The sequence below is a fragment of the Hemiscyllium ocellatum genome, chromosome 14 (genome assembly GCF_020745735.1).
Source record: "Hemiscyllium ocellatum isolate sHemOce1 chromosome 14, sHemOce1.pat.X.cur, whole genome shotgun sequence".
NCBI classification, from domain to species: domain Eukaryota; kingdom Metazoa; phylum Chordata; class Chondrichthyes; order Orectolobiformes; family Hemiscylliidae; genus Hemiscyllium; species Hemiscyllium ocellatum.
In genome coordinates, this window is record NC_083414.1 from 22,595,018 (window position 1) to 22,609,115 (window position 14,098).

Here is a 14,098-nt window from a genome sequence, read left to right on the forward strand (position 1 = left end):
TGACTGGATCGTAGGAGGTTGAGAGGTGACCTTATAGAAGTTTATCAAATGATGAAGGATATAGATAGAATTAGTGGTAGTTGCCGTTTCTGTGATGGAGGATTTCACGACTTGGAGGAGAAAGATTAAAAAAGACATGTGGAACAAATTTTTACACACAGGGTGGTTCATGCGTGGAATGAACATCTTGAGGAAGTGGTGAATGTGGGTACGTTTACAATGTTTAAAAGAAATCTGGATAAGTACATGAATAGGAAAGATCTGGAGAGATATGGGCCAGGAACAGGCAAGTGGCACTAGTTTAGCTTGAGATTATGTTCGGCATGGACTGGTTAGACCGAAGGGGCTGTTTCTGTGCTGCATAACTCTATGACTCTAAATGTTTGTATGATAAAGATAATTGTTAATGGCTTTGCAATTCAACCCTGAAATCCTGCCATGTTCTTACCCTTTACACATCCATACATTCTACTGTTTAAGAGATTATGTGGTCTACTGAGGTGGATATCAAGTATTCTTATAACTGAGATCAAAACCAAGAAAAGAATTAAACATTTAAATATGACAAAGATAATAAAAATATGGACAGACAAAGGTAGATGCAATTTTGGCTGGATAAAAGTGAGTACAACACTTTGAGACAAAGGCAAGCAGTGAATGGAAAACCACTGAAAACAACCAAAGAATATAAGAAATAGAAACAATGTCCTTTGTGTGGACATTTTCCAGATGTCACCACCTATTTCCCTACATTCTATGTCTTCCATGTCCTTTTCCACAGTAAATACTGATGCAAAATTTGGTATCTACCCCATCTCCTGCGGCTCCACACAGAGGCCGCCTTGCTGATCTTTGAGGGGCCCTATTCTTTCCCCAGTTACCCTTTTGTCCTTAATGCATTTGTAAAGACCCTTTGGATTCTCCTTTACCCTATTTACCACAGCTATCTCATGCCCCCGTTTTGCCCTCCTGATTTCTCTCTTAAGTATGAGGGACAGGATGTACACATAAGGCATTTGGACGGGTATATGAATAGGAAGGGTTTGGAGGGATATGGGCTGGTTGCTGGCAGGTGGGACGAGACTGGGTTAGGATATCTGGTCGGCATGGACGGGTTGGACCGAAGGGTCTGTTTCCATGCTGTACATCTCTATGACTTTATGACTCTAAGTATACTTGTATTGCCTTTATACTCTTCTAAGGATTCATTCGATCTTTCCTGTCTGTACCTGACATATACTTCCTTCTTTTTCTTCACCAAACCCTCAATTTCTTTCATCATCAGCATTCCCTTTAACTACCAGCCTTTCCCTTCACCCTAACAAGAATATACTTTCTCTGGACTCATTTCTAAAGGCTTCCCATTTTCCAGCCGTCCATTTATCTGCAAACATCTGCACCCGATCAGCTGCCTTTTACATTAATTCAACCTAATCATGTTCTAATTTTTTGAGATAATAAGTAAATGTGGATGGATGCGTGGAGTAACAAAAAGGAACAAAATTAGTAACCAATACAGCAGGAAGTCAATGAAAATTGTGGAAGCATCAAATAATAGTTGTGATGTAAACTTTGAATATATATATATATATATATATATGTAAGTTGCTTGTAATTGTTGGGTTTTCTGTGTATCTTAAGTTAACAATTAATGTGTAAGTATTTCTGTAAATATGGTGACTTCTTTTAAAAGGGTTTTGAAGCCTGGCTGTAAAATGAACGGCTTTTCGTACTAATTGACTTCTGTTTGTTTTTAGGTGGTTTTGTGACTTTGCATGGTAAATAGTGAAGCCTCACAACTTTGCTAATGTTTTGGAATTTTGTTTTTCACTCGGGGAAATGCCCTTGGCTAAAAGAAATAAACTTTTAGTTTCATTTTTAAAATTGGGTAGTTAGTCCTGGGAAGATCTTGAAGAGGGATGGCTGTGTAGAGCACTGCTCTTAAGAGAAGGATACAATTAGTTAAGCCTTCAGAGTAACGAATTAGTGTTGGTTTCAGACCAGACTAAAACACTGAAGTGATTACAGAAGCTGAGTGCAGTGAAGCTCAAGTGTATAACAGCTCCCGGAAGAAGCCTTTGCAGTTCCAGTTTAAAAACTGTAATCTAAAGAGAGTTAAATCTACTGACATATTACATGCATGGATACAGTCTTTTATTCTATAACATGATAGTTCTCTTCCTGTTCAACCTCGTTATACAAAAATGATGCAATAAAAATAACACTTACAGTGTTGGCAATCTAATCATGTTAAAGCCAACACACGTTTTATAAGTTTGCATTTTAAAAACAGCATTTCCAATTCACCAGTTGCATTACAGTAGATTTGATAAGATTCCCTGCAATATGGAAACAGGCCATTTGGCCCAACAAGCCCACACTGACCCTCCAAAGAGTAACCCACCCAGACCCATTCCCCTACCCTATATTTACCCCTGGCTAATGCACCTAACACTATGGGCAAAAAGTGAGGTCTGCAGATGCTGGAGATCAGAGCTGAAAATGTGTTGCTGGTTAAAGCACAGCAGGTCAGGCAGCGTCCAAGGAACAGGAAACTCGCGTTTCGGGCCAGAGCCCTTCATCAGGAATTCCTGATGAAGGGCTCTGGCCTGAAACGTCGAGTTTCCTGTTCCTTGGATGCTGCCTAACACTATGGGCAATTTAGCATAGCCAATTCATCTGGCCTGCATATCTTTGGATTGTGGGAGGAAACCGGAGCACCCAGAGGAAACCTATACAGACATGGGAAGAACATGCAAACAGACAGTTGCCCAAGGCTAGAATCAAACCCAAGTCCCTGGCACAGAGGGGCAGCAGTGCTAACCCCTGAGCCACCGTGCCCTTTATTAAATATTGCCTAGTTTTCAGCATTTTTACAATCCAGGACTTCAGAGCTGATACCAACTGGTGTGTACATTTTAGGACTATGACTATTCCTCAGTTCCACCTCCAGTCTGCACTGAATGCTTTCCCCTCATTATATCCTCCCACATCATTTGAAAGAATTTTATTTCTAATCACTGAGACTACTCCACCACCTCTTCCATTTTCCATATCCGTCCTATACCACTATCTTATAACCTCGGTCTTCGCAATTATCCTTCTGGAGACCACCTTTTGCTCTCCTCAATTTGCAGCACACTCTCCATGGTCAATATCTCACACCAGAATGCTCCACCATTCAAACTGATTACGATTGATCCACCTCAACTGCACCTCCCTTTCAGAATTCCCTAAGATATCAAAACTCCATCCATTGACACTTAAGTATCCTCAACAATAGAACACACACCACTCTCTGGAGCCAATTAGCGTTAATGAAAGACGTGTTATAGCAAAAATGATAGTATTGGTATGAGTGGTGTTTTGAGTACCGTGCTAAGAGAGATGTTATGGATACCATACAAAATCAGGTTTTTTTCATATTTGGGATTAATGGGAAGACATATTTACTGTGGGTTTAGAACTTTGAATATGATTTATAAGTAGATAGTTTACATTATTCCATTTTAGTTTTGTTCCTTTTGTAATAAGCTTCTATAATGTTATTAAAGCAAATATCAGCAGCATTGCATGTTCATGGTTCTGTGAGAGACCACTTTGTTCTATACAAAACATTTGTTTGAACCCAGCTGAATTATCACATCCTATTTTCCTCTCCAGTCCAGAGATACGTACTGTGTGTGTGTGTGTGTCTGTCTGTCTCTCTCTTTCTCACCCCTCCCCCATTCCATTGCACACAGACATTCACTTTATGAAAGACTATGAATGGGAAATGCACAACAAAATATGGAGACTGTTTAAGGAACACTTGTTGTGAGTACTGGACAACTTTGTTCCACTCAGTCATGGCAAGGAATGGTAGGTGAAGGAGCTTTGAATGACAAGAGCAGAGGAGCTTCTTGTCAAAAGGAAGAAGGAAGCAAATTTAAATGTGAGGAAGCAAGCTTCTGGCACAGTTTTAGAGGATTACAGGGGTAGATAAGAAGGAACTCAAAAATGGACTGAGGATAGCGAAGAGGGGGCATGAAAAAACCTTGACAGGAAGGATTAGGGAAAACCCAAAGGCTTTCTACATGTTCGTGAGGAATAAAAGAATGATCAGAGAAAGAGTAGGGCCAATCAGGGATAGTGGAGGGAACTTGTGCTTGGAATCTGAAGAGGTAGGGGAGGCCCTAAGTGAGTTTTTTGTTTCAGTATTCTCTAGCAAGAGGGACCTTGTTGATAGTGAGAACACCGTGGACCAGGTTAATAGACTTGAACAGATTGATATTAAGGAAGTGGATGTACTGGAAATTCTGGGAAGTATCAAGACAGATAAGTCCCCAGGGCTGGAGCAGATATATCCAAGGTTACTACAGGAAGCAAGGAATAAGATTTCTGCAGCTCTGGCGATGATCTTTGCCTCCTCATTCTCCATGGGAGTAGTACCAGCTGATTAGAGGGAGGCGAATGTTGTTCCTCTGTTCAAGAAATGGAATAGGGAAATCCCTGGGAACTGCAGACCAGTCAGAGTTACATCTGTGGTAAGCAAGGTACTGGAAAGGATTCTGAGAGATAGGATTTATGATTATTTGGAAAAACGTAGTTTAATTAAAGACAGTCAGCATGGCTTTATGAAGGGCAGGTCAAGCCTCGCAAGACTTATTGAGTTCTTTGAGGATGTGATGAGACAACTTGATGAAGGTCAAGCAGTGAATGAGGTGTATTTCGATTTTAGTAAGGCATTTGATAAGGTTCCTCACGGTAGGCTCATTCAGAAAGCTAGGAGGTATGCGATACAGGGAAATTTGGCTGACTGGATATAGAATTGGCTGGCTGAAAGAAGACAGCGAGTGATGGTGGATGGAAAATATTCCATCTGGAGGTCGATGACCAGTGGTGTCCCACAGGGATCTGTTCTTGGGCTTCTGCTTTTTGTAGTTTTATAAATGACTTCGATGAAGAAGTGGAAAGGTGGGTTAGTATGTTTGCTGATGACACAAGGTCGGTGATGTTGCAGTTAGTGTTGAGGGCTATTGCAGGCTACAACAAGACATTAATGGGATGCAGAGCTGGGCTGAGAAATGGCAGATAGAGTCCAACTTGAATAAATGTGAAGTGATTCATTTTGGAAGGTTGAATTTGAATGCTGAATACAGGGTCAAAGACAGGATTCTTGGCAGTGTGGAGGAACAGCTGGATCTTGGGGTCCATGTACATAGATCCCTCAAAGTTGTTACCTGAGTTGATAGGGTTGTTAAGAAGGCATATGGTGTTTTGGCTTTCATTAACAGAGGGAGTGAAATGTAAGAGCTGTGGGGTATTGCTGTAGCTCTATAAAAACCCTGGTTAGACCACACTTGGAATATTGTATCCAGTTCTAGTTGAAGGATGTAAATGCTTTAGAGAGGGTGCAGAGGAGATTTACCAGGATACTACCTAGATTGGAGGGCTTGTCTTATGAAGAGAAGTTGAGTGAGCTTGGGCTTTTCACTCTGGAGAGAAGGAAGAGAGGAGACTTGATAGAAGTGCACAAGGTAATGAGAGACATAGATAGAGTAGATGGCCAGCGATGTTACCCCAGGGCAGAAATGGCTGTCAGGAGGAGTCATAACTTTCAGGTAATTGGAGGAATGTACAGGGGAGATGTCAAAGATATATTCTTGGTGCAGTGAGTGGTAGATGTGTGGAACGCCCTGTCAGCAGTGGTAGTGGAGTCAGATATATTAGGGACATTTAAGCAACACATGGATGGCAGTAAATTGAGGGATGTGTTGGTTAGGTTGGCCTTAGATTAAGACAAATGCTCGACACAATATTGTGTGCTGTACTGTTCTATGTTCTATGTAAGCTTTGGAGAAGGTACAGAAGAGATTTAGAGTATGAATCCAATGACTAGGAGTTTGCAGTTTGTTTGCTTCAGGAAAGTCTGAGAAGACATTTGATGTTGAAAATGATCAAGGATTCAGTTGAAATAACTAAAGACGAAGAATTCATATTCAGGCAAAAGTTTTAGGTGATTGACCACAGAACCAGAGAACACGAGGAGAAACTTTTTCCCACAAAGAATAGTTATAATTTGAATAGTCTATATTACTATGCACTTATGGATCCCCTTTCCCTTCATATGTGTGGTCCTGCAATTCTGCTCCTGCACAGTGCCAGATTTATGCACATGCAAGGGATGCTGGGAGTCAGCAGACTTTGTTTGCAAACAGAGGAAATTCTTGAACTAAGGCTGCTCTGCAGTGACACTTGGTGGCCAGGCCCTATAACATTATGCACAATAAACATTTTTAATGTTCTCTCTCAAAATGGAATGCAAGAGCTGCAGTTTTAGCATCTCCCTTGACAAATCTCCCACTGTTGAAAAGTTATATTACAGCACTATTGCTAATGGAATGGGTGCTGCTGGTAAAATTGGATACTTGTAGGTTTTCCGATTGGTGAAGTTTGACAGGACTTTCCAATGTCTCCTGAAACGGAATGTCATGCATCACTTGTGAATTTTAATGTGTAGCAGATATGAATCTTAATACAGTGCACAAATTGTGTATTTTCTGTTCAGAGTTGTTTCAGATAGGCCAAGTATTTAAATTGTGCCTTTGCCTAAATCCTGACAAATGAATATTTCAACCCTTAGTTAACGATTGGAAATGAAAAGACTGGTTTAATTGTGTTTTAGATTAGACTTACAGTGTGGAAACAGGCCCTTCGGCCCAACAAGTCCACACCGACCCGCCGAAGCGAAACCCACCCATACCCCTACATTACCCCTTATCTAACACTACGGGCAATTTAGCATGGCCAATTCACCTGACCCGCACATCTTTGGACTGTGGGAGGAAACCGGAGCACCCGGAGGAAACCCACGCAGACACGGGGAGAACGTGCAAACTCCAAACTCCAAACTGACTTTTGCTAGTCAGTGTGTAGTTGTAAAATGCAGAGAGTGATAAAGGAACCATTTGTAATCTCCAAGATGTCTCTACCAATCAGAACCCACTTATAGACTGTTCTGATGAGTGCAAGAACGAAAAGCTTCCACAAACTGTGTCTTTTGTCAGTGGCAAAAACTGCAGTTAGGTTATCTAGGACCTTCCTTCTCAGAAAATAAATCACGCTATCGCATTGAAATATTTAACATTGCTACATTCCTGTATTGGCAAATGAAAAAGCTTTTTAAAATAAATGAATTTTGAAATGTAAATTAAAGAGATGATAACTTTATACTTAACTCCCACTTGGGCAACATGGTGGCTCAGTGGTTAGCATTCTGCCCCACAGTGCTAGGGACCTGGGTTTGATTCCACCCTTGGGCAACTGTCTATATGGAGACAGTTGCACATTCGCCCACATCTGCATGGGTTTCTATCTGGTGTTCCGGTTTCCTCCCACAGTCCAAAAATGTACTGGTTAGGTAGATTGGCCTTGCCAAATTTCCCATAGTGTCCTGGGATGTGCAGGCTAGGGGATTAGCCATAGGATAGGGGGGTGGGGGGGTCTGGGTGGGATGATCTTTGGAGGGTTGGTGTGAACTCAACAGGCTGTATGGCCTGCTTTCTCTCCGTAGGGACTCTAAATGAAATTATTATTTATCTGGTATCTGTCTTGTCTGATACATCAGTTGAGATCATTACATAGCCAGGAAGACATTAAGATGGGATGATAATCTGTTGTGGAAAGAGAGATGAAATATCGAAAGATGAATGATAGAGATGGAAACACCCAAAAGGAGAAAAGGAAGACCTTAGACCAGATGGAAAGATGCAGTATTGGGAGAGTTAAATGTAATGGGATTGGAAGAGCAATAGTGACTGTCAGGAGAAGATAAAGAAAGGTGATCAGTTAGTATTCTGGTAACTGAGGTTAACAGGAAAAACCAAAAGAAGAGCTGTGTTATTACTTTATTAGTAATTGATTCCAGCATTTCATTGTTACTGAAGGTTGGGTTAACTGGCATAGTTTCATTTATTTGTGTGTCTCCTTTTCATGAGTATCAATGTTACATTTGCTACATTCCATTTTACTGATTTTTTTCAGATTCTAAGGAGTTTTGGAAGGTCACACCAGCACATCCATTCTCCCTGTAGTCACCTCCTTAAAACTTTAGAGTAAGAATCATTGGGTCCAGGAGGTTTTTCTGCTTGTAAGCTCATTTATGTTTCTATTTCTTTGTCTTTACACACATTAATAACTAAATCATTCTTGTCAAACCTTTAGCTCCTCACAATTTCTGATAATTTTTTTTGTGACTACTACCAAAATGCAAATACAAGATTATTTGATAGAGAATTAAAATGCAAGAAGTAGCCAGCCAGTCAAATTTGGTATGCACAGGATGTCTCTAGAAGTCTGAATAGAGATTCCCACTGCAGAATTCCTAGCCTCTGGTCTGCTCTTGAAGCCACAGTTTTTATATGATTAGATCAATTTAGGCTCTTGTGGTTGAGATTTTGTAGTTTTGTATGTAAGTTGCCTCTAAATAATGTCAATAAATGTTGATTTTAGTATGTCTTTCACAGAAGAAGTCTTAAAATGGAAAATCTTATATGATCTTTTAAGTTGGTCATTGGAAATTTAAATCTTCTCTTAAAAATACATCACTCAACCTCAACATAAAATTCAAAAATGTTATGGTGACTTTTTCCTGGAAAACCCCTTCCTATCAGATGACCTGTTTTCGTGACACAAGACAAGATCTGAGTAATCAATTCTCTGCATTGTTCAAGAACATTGTCACAATTATAATCTATGATCTGTCCTACAAACTACACTGACAATTTGATTTGTCTATTTGTACAGTCTATGTGAAAATCAAGTTTCCCCATGATAGCCGCATTATCTTTGTTACAAGCTCCTCTTAATTCTTGATGACTGGGTCAGAACCCATTCTCTGAGAAAATCATCTAAAAATGCTATGCAGCTGTGAGGCAGCAGTGCTAACCACCGAGCCGCCAACTGTTGCATTCAGTGAGTGGCATGGTGGCTCAGTGGTTAGCCCTACTGCCTCACAGCACCAGGGTCCCAAGTTCAATTCCAGCCTTGGGTGACTGTCTGGGTGGAGTTTGCAAATTCCCTGTGTCTGTGGGTTTTCTCCAGGTGCTCTGGTTTCCTCCCACAGTCCAAAGATGTGCCAGCCAGGTGAATTGGCCGTGCTAAAATGCCCATAGACTTAGGTGCAATAGTCAGTGGGTGTGGGTGGGTTACTCTTTGGAGGGTTGGTTGGGCTGAAGGGCCTGTTTCCACACTGTAGGTAATCTAATCTGAATCTTATGGTCCAAAGGTTAGCTCCACTCACAGGTTGTGATTGTTTAAATATAAAATCTACAATTACCATCTAATTAAGGAATCAACTCGTAAGACATAGGAGCAAAAGTAAGCCATTTGGCCTGTCGAGTCTTCTCCCCTATTTGATCTTGGCTGATATGTTTCTCAATCCCATTCTCCTGTCTTTTTCCCATAACCCCTGAATGTCTCACCAATCAAGAACCCTGATTCAATGAAGAGTGCAGGAGGGTACACAAACAGTACCACAATGCATATCAAAAAAAGTGTCAACATAATGAAGCTACAAAACAGTACTTGCATGGCAAAGATCATTTGCATCAAGAGACAGACAGGACTAAGTGATTCCACAAATAGTAGGTCAGTTCGAAGCTGTGCACATCCTAACCAGTTTTGAATGGTGATGGATAATTAAACAACCCACTGGAGGAGGACCTCCATAAATCTCTCCATTCTCAATGATGGGAAAGGCCACCCAACAGTGCAAAAGATAAGGCAGAAACATTTGTAAAACTCTTCAGTCAGAAGTAACAAATGGGTGATCCATCGCAGCCTCATCCAGTGGTCCCTAGTGGCACAGATACCATTCTTCAGTTAATTTGATTTATTCCACATAATATCAAGAAACTGCTGAAAGCACAAAACACTCAAAGGCTATGGGTCCTAACAACATTCAAGTAATAGAACTGAGAAAATGTGATCCTGAGCATGATGTGCATCTATTAGTTTGAAATAGCTAAGCCATTCCAACTGGCAGCCATACGATTTCAATACAAGACTGACATTCATCCAAAATGTGGAATATTCTCCAGATACATCCTGTGATCAAAAAGCAGGAAAAATCTAATCTGGCCAGTTATTGGCCAATCAGCCCACTTCTGATCATCAATAAAGTGATAGAAAGGGTCGTCAACAGTGCTATCAAGAGCACTTGCTTCAAATTAATCTGCTCCCTGATGCCCAATGTGGGTTCTGCCAATGCCACTTAGGGCCTGACCTCATTACAGCCTTCATTCAAACTTGGACAACAGAGCAGAATTCCAGAGCTGAAGTGACAGTGATTGCCTGTGACATCACGGCTACATTTGACCAAGGATGACATCAAGAAGTCTGAACATGAGTCAATGGGAAATAGGGGGGAAAACTCTCCACTGGTTGCAGTCATTCCTAGCACAAGGCAAAATGGTTATGTTCATTGGGGGTCAGTCATCTGAGCTCCAGGACATCTCTCCTGGAGTTCCTCAAGGTAGATGTCTAGGCTCAGCCAACTTCAGCTGCTTCACCAGTCATAAGGTCAGAAGTTGGGATGTTCATTGGACAACATTCATCACCAATGCAATTCCTGAAATATTGAAGCAGTCCATGTCCAAATGCAGTAAGTCCCAGACAATATCCAGGTTTGAGTTGATAAGTGGTAAGCAACATTAGCTCAACTTAAGCACCAGGAAATGACCATCTGCAACAAGGAAGTATCTGACCACTGCCATTTGACATCTAATAGCATTATCATTGCTAAATCTCCCATCAACTTCTTTGTGGTTACCATCGACCAAAACCTAAAAAGTCCCATTTGCCCGCACTTGGCCCATAGCCCTCTAAACCTTTCCTATTCAGAAGTCCATCCAGATGCCTTTTAAAATATTGTAATTTTATCAGCCTCCACTACTTCCCCTAGTAGCTCATTCCCTACATGAAAAGGTTACCCCTCAGGTCATTTAAAAATCTTTCCCCTTTTACCTTAATCTATGCCCTCTAGTATTGGACTCTCCTACTCTGGGAAAAATCCTTGGATATTCACCCAATCCATGCCCCTCATGATTTTATTAACATCTATAAGCTTCAGCTCCAGGAAAAATAGCCCTAGCCAATTCAGCCTCTCCCAATAGTTCAAACCCTCCAATCATGGCAACATGCTTGCAAATCTTTTTGAACCCTTTCAAGCTTAATAAAGCAAGGAGATGAGAATTAAATAAAGTATTCCAAAAAATGGTTTAGCCTGCACAGTCACAATGTGACATTGAAACTCCTATACTGAATGCACTGACGATAAAGGCAAGTGTACCAAACACTTTCTTCACTACCCTGTCAACGTGTGACCCCACTTTCAAGAAAATATGATTCTGACCCCAAGGTTTCTTTGTTTGGCAACACTCCTCAGGACCTTACTATTAAGTGTATAACTCTTGCCCTGATTTTCCTTACCAAAATGCGACATCTCACATCAATTCTTCCATCTTCACCAGTGATTTATTTTCCTTATCTGTGTGTGTGTGTGTGTGTGTGTGTGTGTGTGTGTGTCTGTATTAAAGAGAATGTTAATAAGGAGATTGTTTTGGTTTATGAATAGGAAAGGTTTGGAGGGCTACGAGCCGGGTTCTGGCAAATGGGACTAGATTAGATTGGGATATCTAGTCGACATGGACGAGTTAGACCAAAGGGTCTGTTTCCATGCTGTACATCTCTATGACTGTATTAGAGTTTTAGTTAGTAGTGCTATATATCAATGGTTTAAATCTACTTATGTTTAGCTATAATGCTATAACTTAGAGTAAATAATCATTCTTGCCTCGTACAGAAATCTGGTCTCATGCTTTCTATCAAGCTTTGTTTGAAAATCAGGTAAGTTGAGATAACTTTAAGAAATATTTAACATTTGGTATGACCTCAGGACTAATGGGCTCAATTTATGGCATGCTACTCCAGGGAGTTGTAGCATTACCCAGGAGAAAGCAGCCTGCTTGACTGGAATTACATTCATAGACATTCACATCCTTCACCAGCATGTTCAGCAGCAGCAGTGTGTACCATTTACAAGATACACAGTAGAAGTTCACCAACGCTTCTTTGAAAATACCTACCAAACCCATAATCACTTCCATATAGAAGGGCAAGGGCGGCAGATACGTGGGAATGATTAGATTAGATTACTTACAGTGTGGAAACAGGCCCTTCGGCCCAACAACTCCACACTGACCCGCCGAAGTGCAACCCACCCATATTCACTCCTCTACATTTACCCCTTCACCTAACACTACGGTCAATTTAGCATGGCCAATTAACCTAACCTGCACATCTTTGGACTGTGGGAGGAAACAGAGCACTCGGAGGAAACCCACACAGACACAGGGAGAATGTGCAAACTCCACACAGTCAGTCCACGGGAATTGAACCCGGGTCTCTGGCGCTGTGAGGGAGCAGTGCTAACCACTGTGCCACCGTGCCTAAATATTTCCTTGTAAATTCCTGGTGCATCTTATCATCCAGCAAATACAGTAATACTCAATAATCCAAAAATATAGTTAATGATCGGGGCTTATAATTACTCACCAGTACTTCTCTCTATCGCTTCTAATTTCTTATCTCTCTACATACTAACTCTGTTTCATAACTCTACTGAGCCAAGATCTTACCTCATTAATGACCTTATGCCAACATTTAATATCAGGACTGACCTTTCCTTTTCCATTTTGTGTCTTTTAGAAATCTCAAATACTCTGGAATATTACATTCCCGAACTTGGTCACTATCTAATCATATCTCTGTACTGACTCATACCTTCAGTCTTTTAATATTTTTCTCTGGTTTTATCTTATTCACTGGTACAAAATTATTATTAAACTCTTTGTCTCTTCCTGTCAAACTCTGTTTATCTTTAATTAAATTTCTACCCTGTTAATTAAGCATAAAAACAAAGTACTTTGGATTTGAGACATCTGAAACAAGAACAAAAATAATTGGAACAATTCATCTGTGAAGAGAAGCACAGTTAACATTTCAGGTCATGCCACATAGGCCACTGTACATATTGGATTTTCCAGCTCTTTCTATTCTTATTCTTACATTGCTCCAGTCCTTGACTTTACTTTATGGATTGATACATTTTTTTCTTGCCTGAACCCTCCCATCAGTTTTCTGTTTAAACACCTGTCTCCAGCCCTTGTTACAAATTACCAGGAAACTGGCCCCAGCCTGGTCACAACTGAGCAACTCTATCTCTCCCTATTACCAAGTGCCAGAGTCCAAAGAATCAAAAACTATTTCCCAAAACACTATTTGATTCTTTCATCAACCAATCTGCATGTGGCTCAAGTAGTTTTCCAGAGATAATTACCTTTAAAGTTTAACCTATTAATTTGGGCCATAAATGCTCAAACCCCCTCATCAGAACCTGATACTGTACCTGATATATGTTGGTTTCTACATATACCATGACAACTGCATTATCCCTTTCATTCTTCACAATCTTTCCTAGACATGAGCAGATATGCAGCTGGTACCCATTGCAGCCTTTGGGACACCTAGTCTCACCTCCAAAAAAGTTATACATTCTCCTTTTACTGTACTATCCTCTACCATTACCACATTGCTTTCCATTCCCAGAAATTTGGGTAGCCTCCTGTATCACAGTACCACAGTCACACATAATTGTGAATGCCTTGAGAAAGAGACATTCAAGATTTGAAAATAGGGAGAAACTCAAGAAAATTACAATTGCCAGAGAAGTAGGATTGAGTAAATCGTTGGAACTGCAAATTGTCAAGTCCCCAGATCCTGATGGATTTCATCCTAGTCTTAAAAGGGGCTACTGACTTAATTTATGCATTAGTTTTAATTTTCCAAACTCATTAGATTTGGGGAAGGTTCCTTGGAAAAAATCTAAAGCAATTCCTTCATAAAGGAAGGAGGCAGAAAACAGTTAGCTTAACATCCGGCAGATGGAAAATGTTAAAAGTTATTATTAAGGTTGAATAGGTTGGAGGTTATCAGGCAGAGCCAACATGGCTTTGTCCGAGGAAACAGTGTTTAACAAATTTATTGAAGTGCTTTG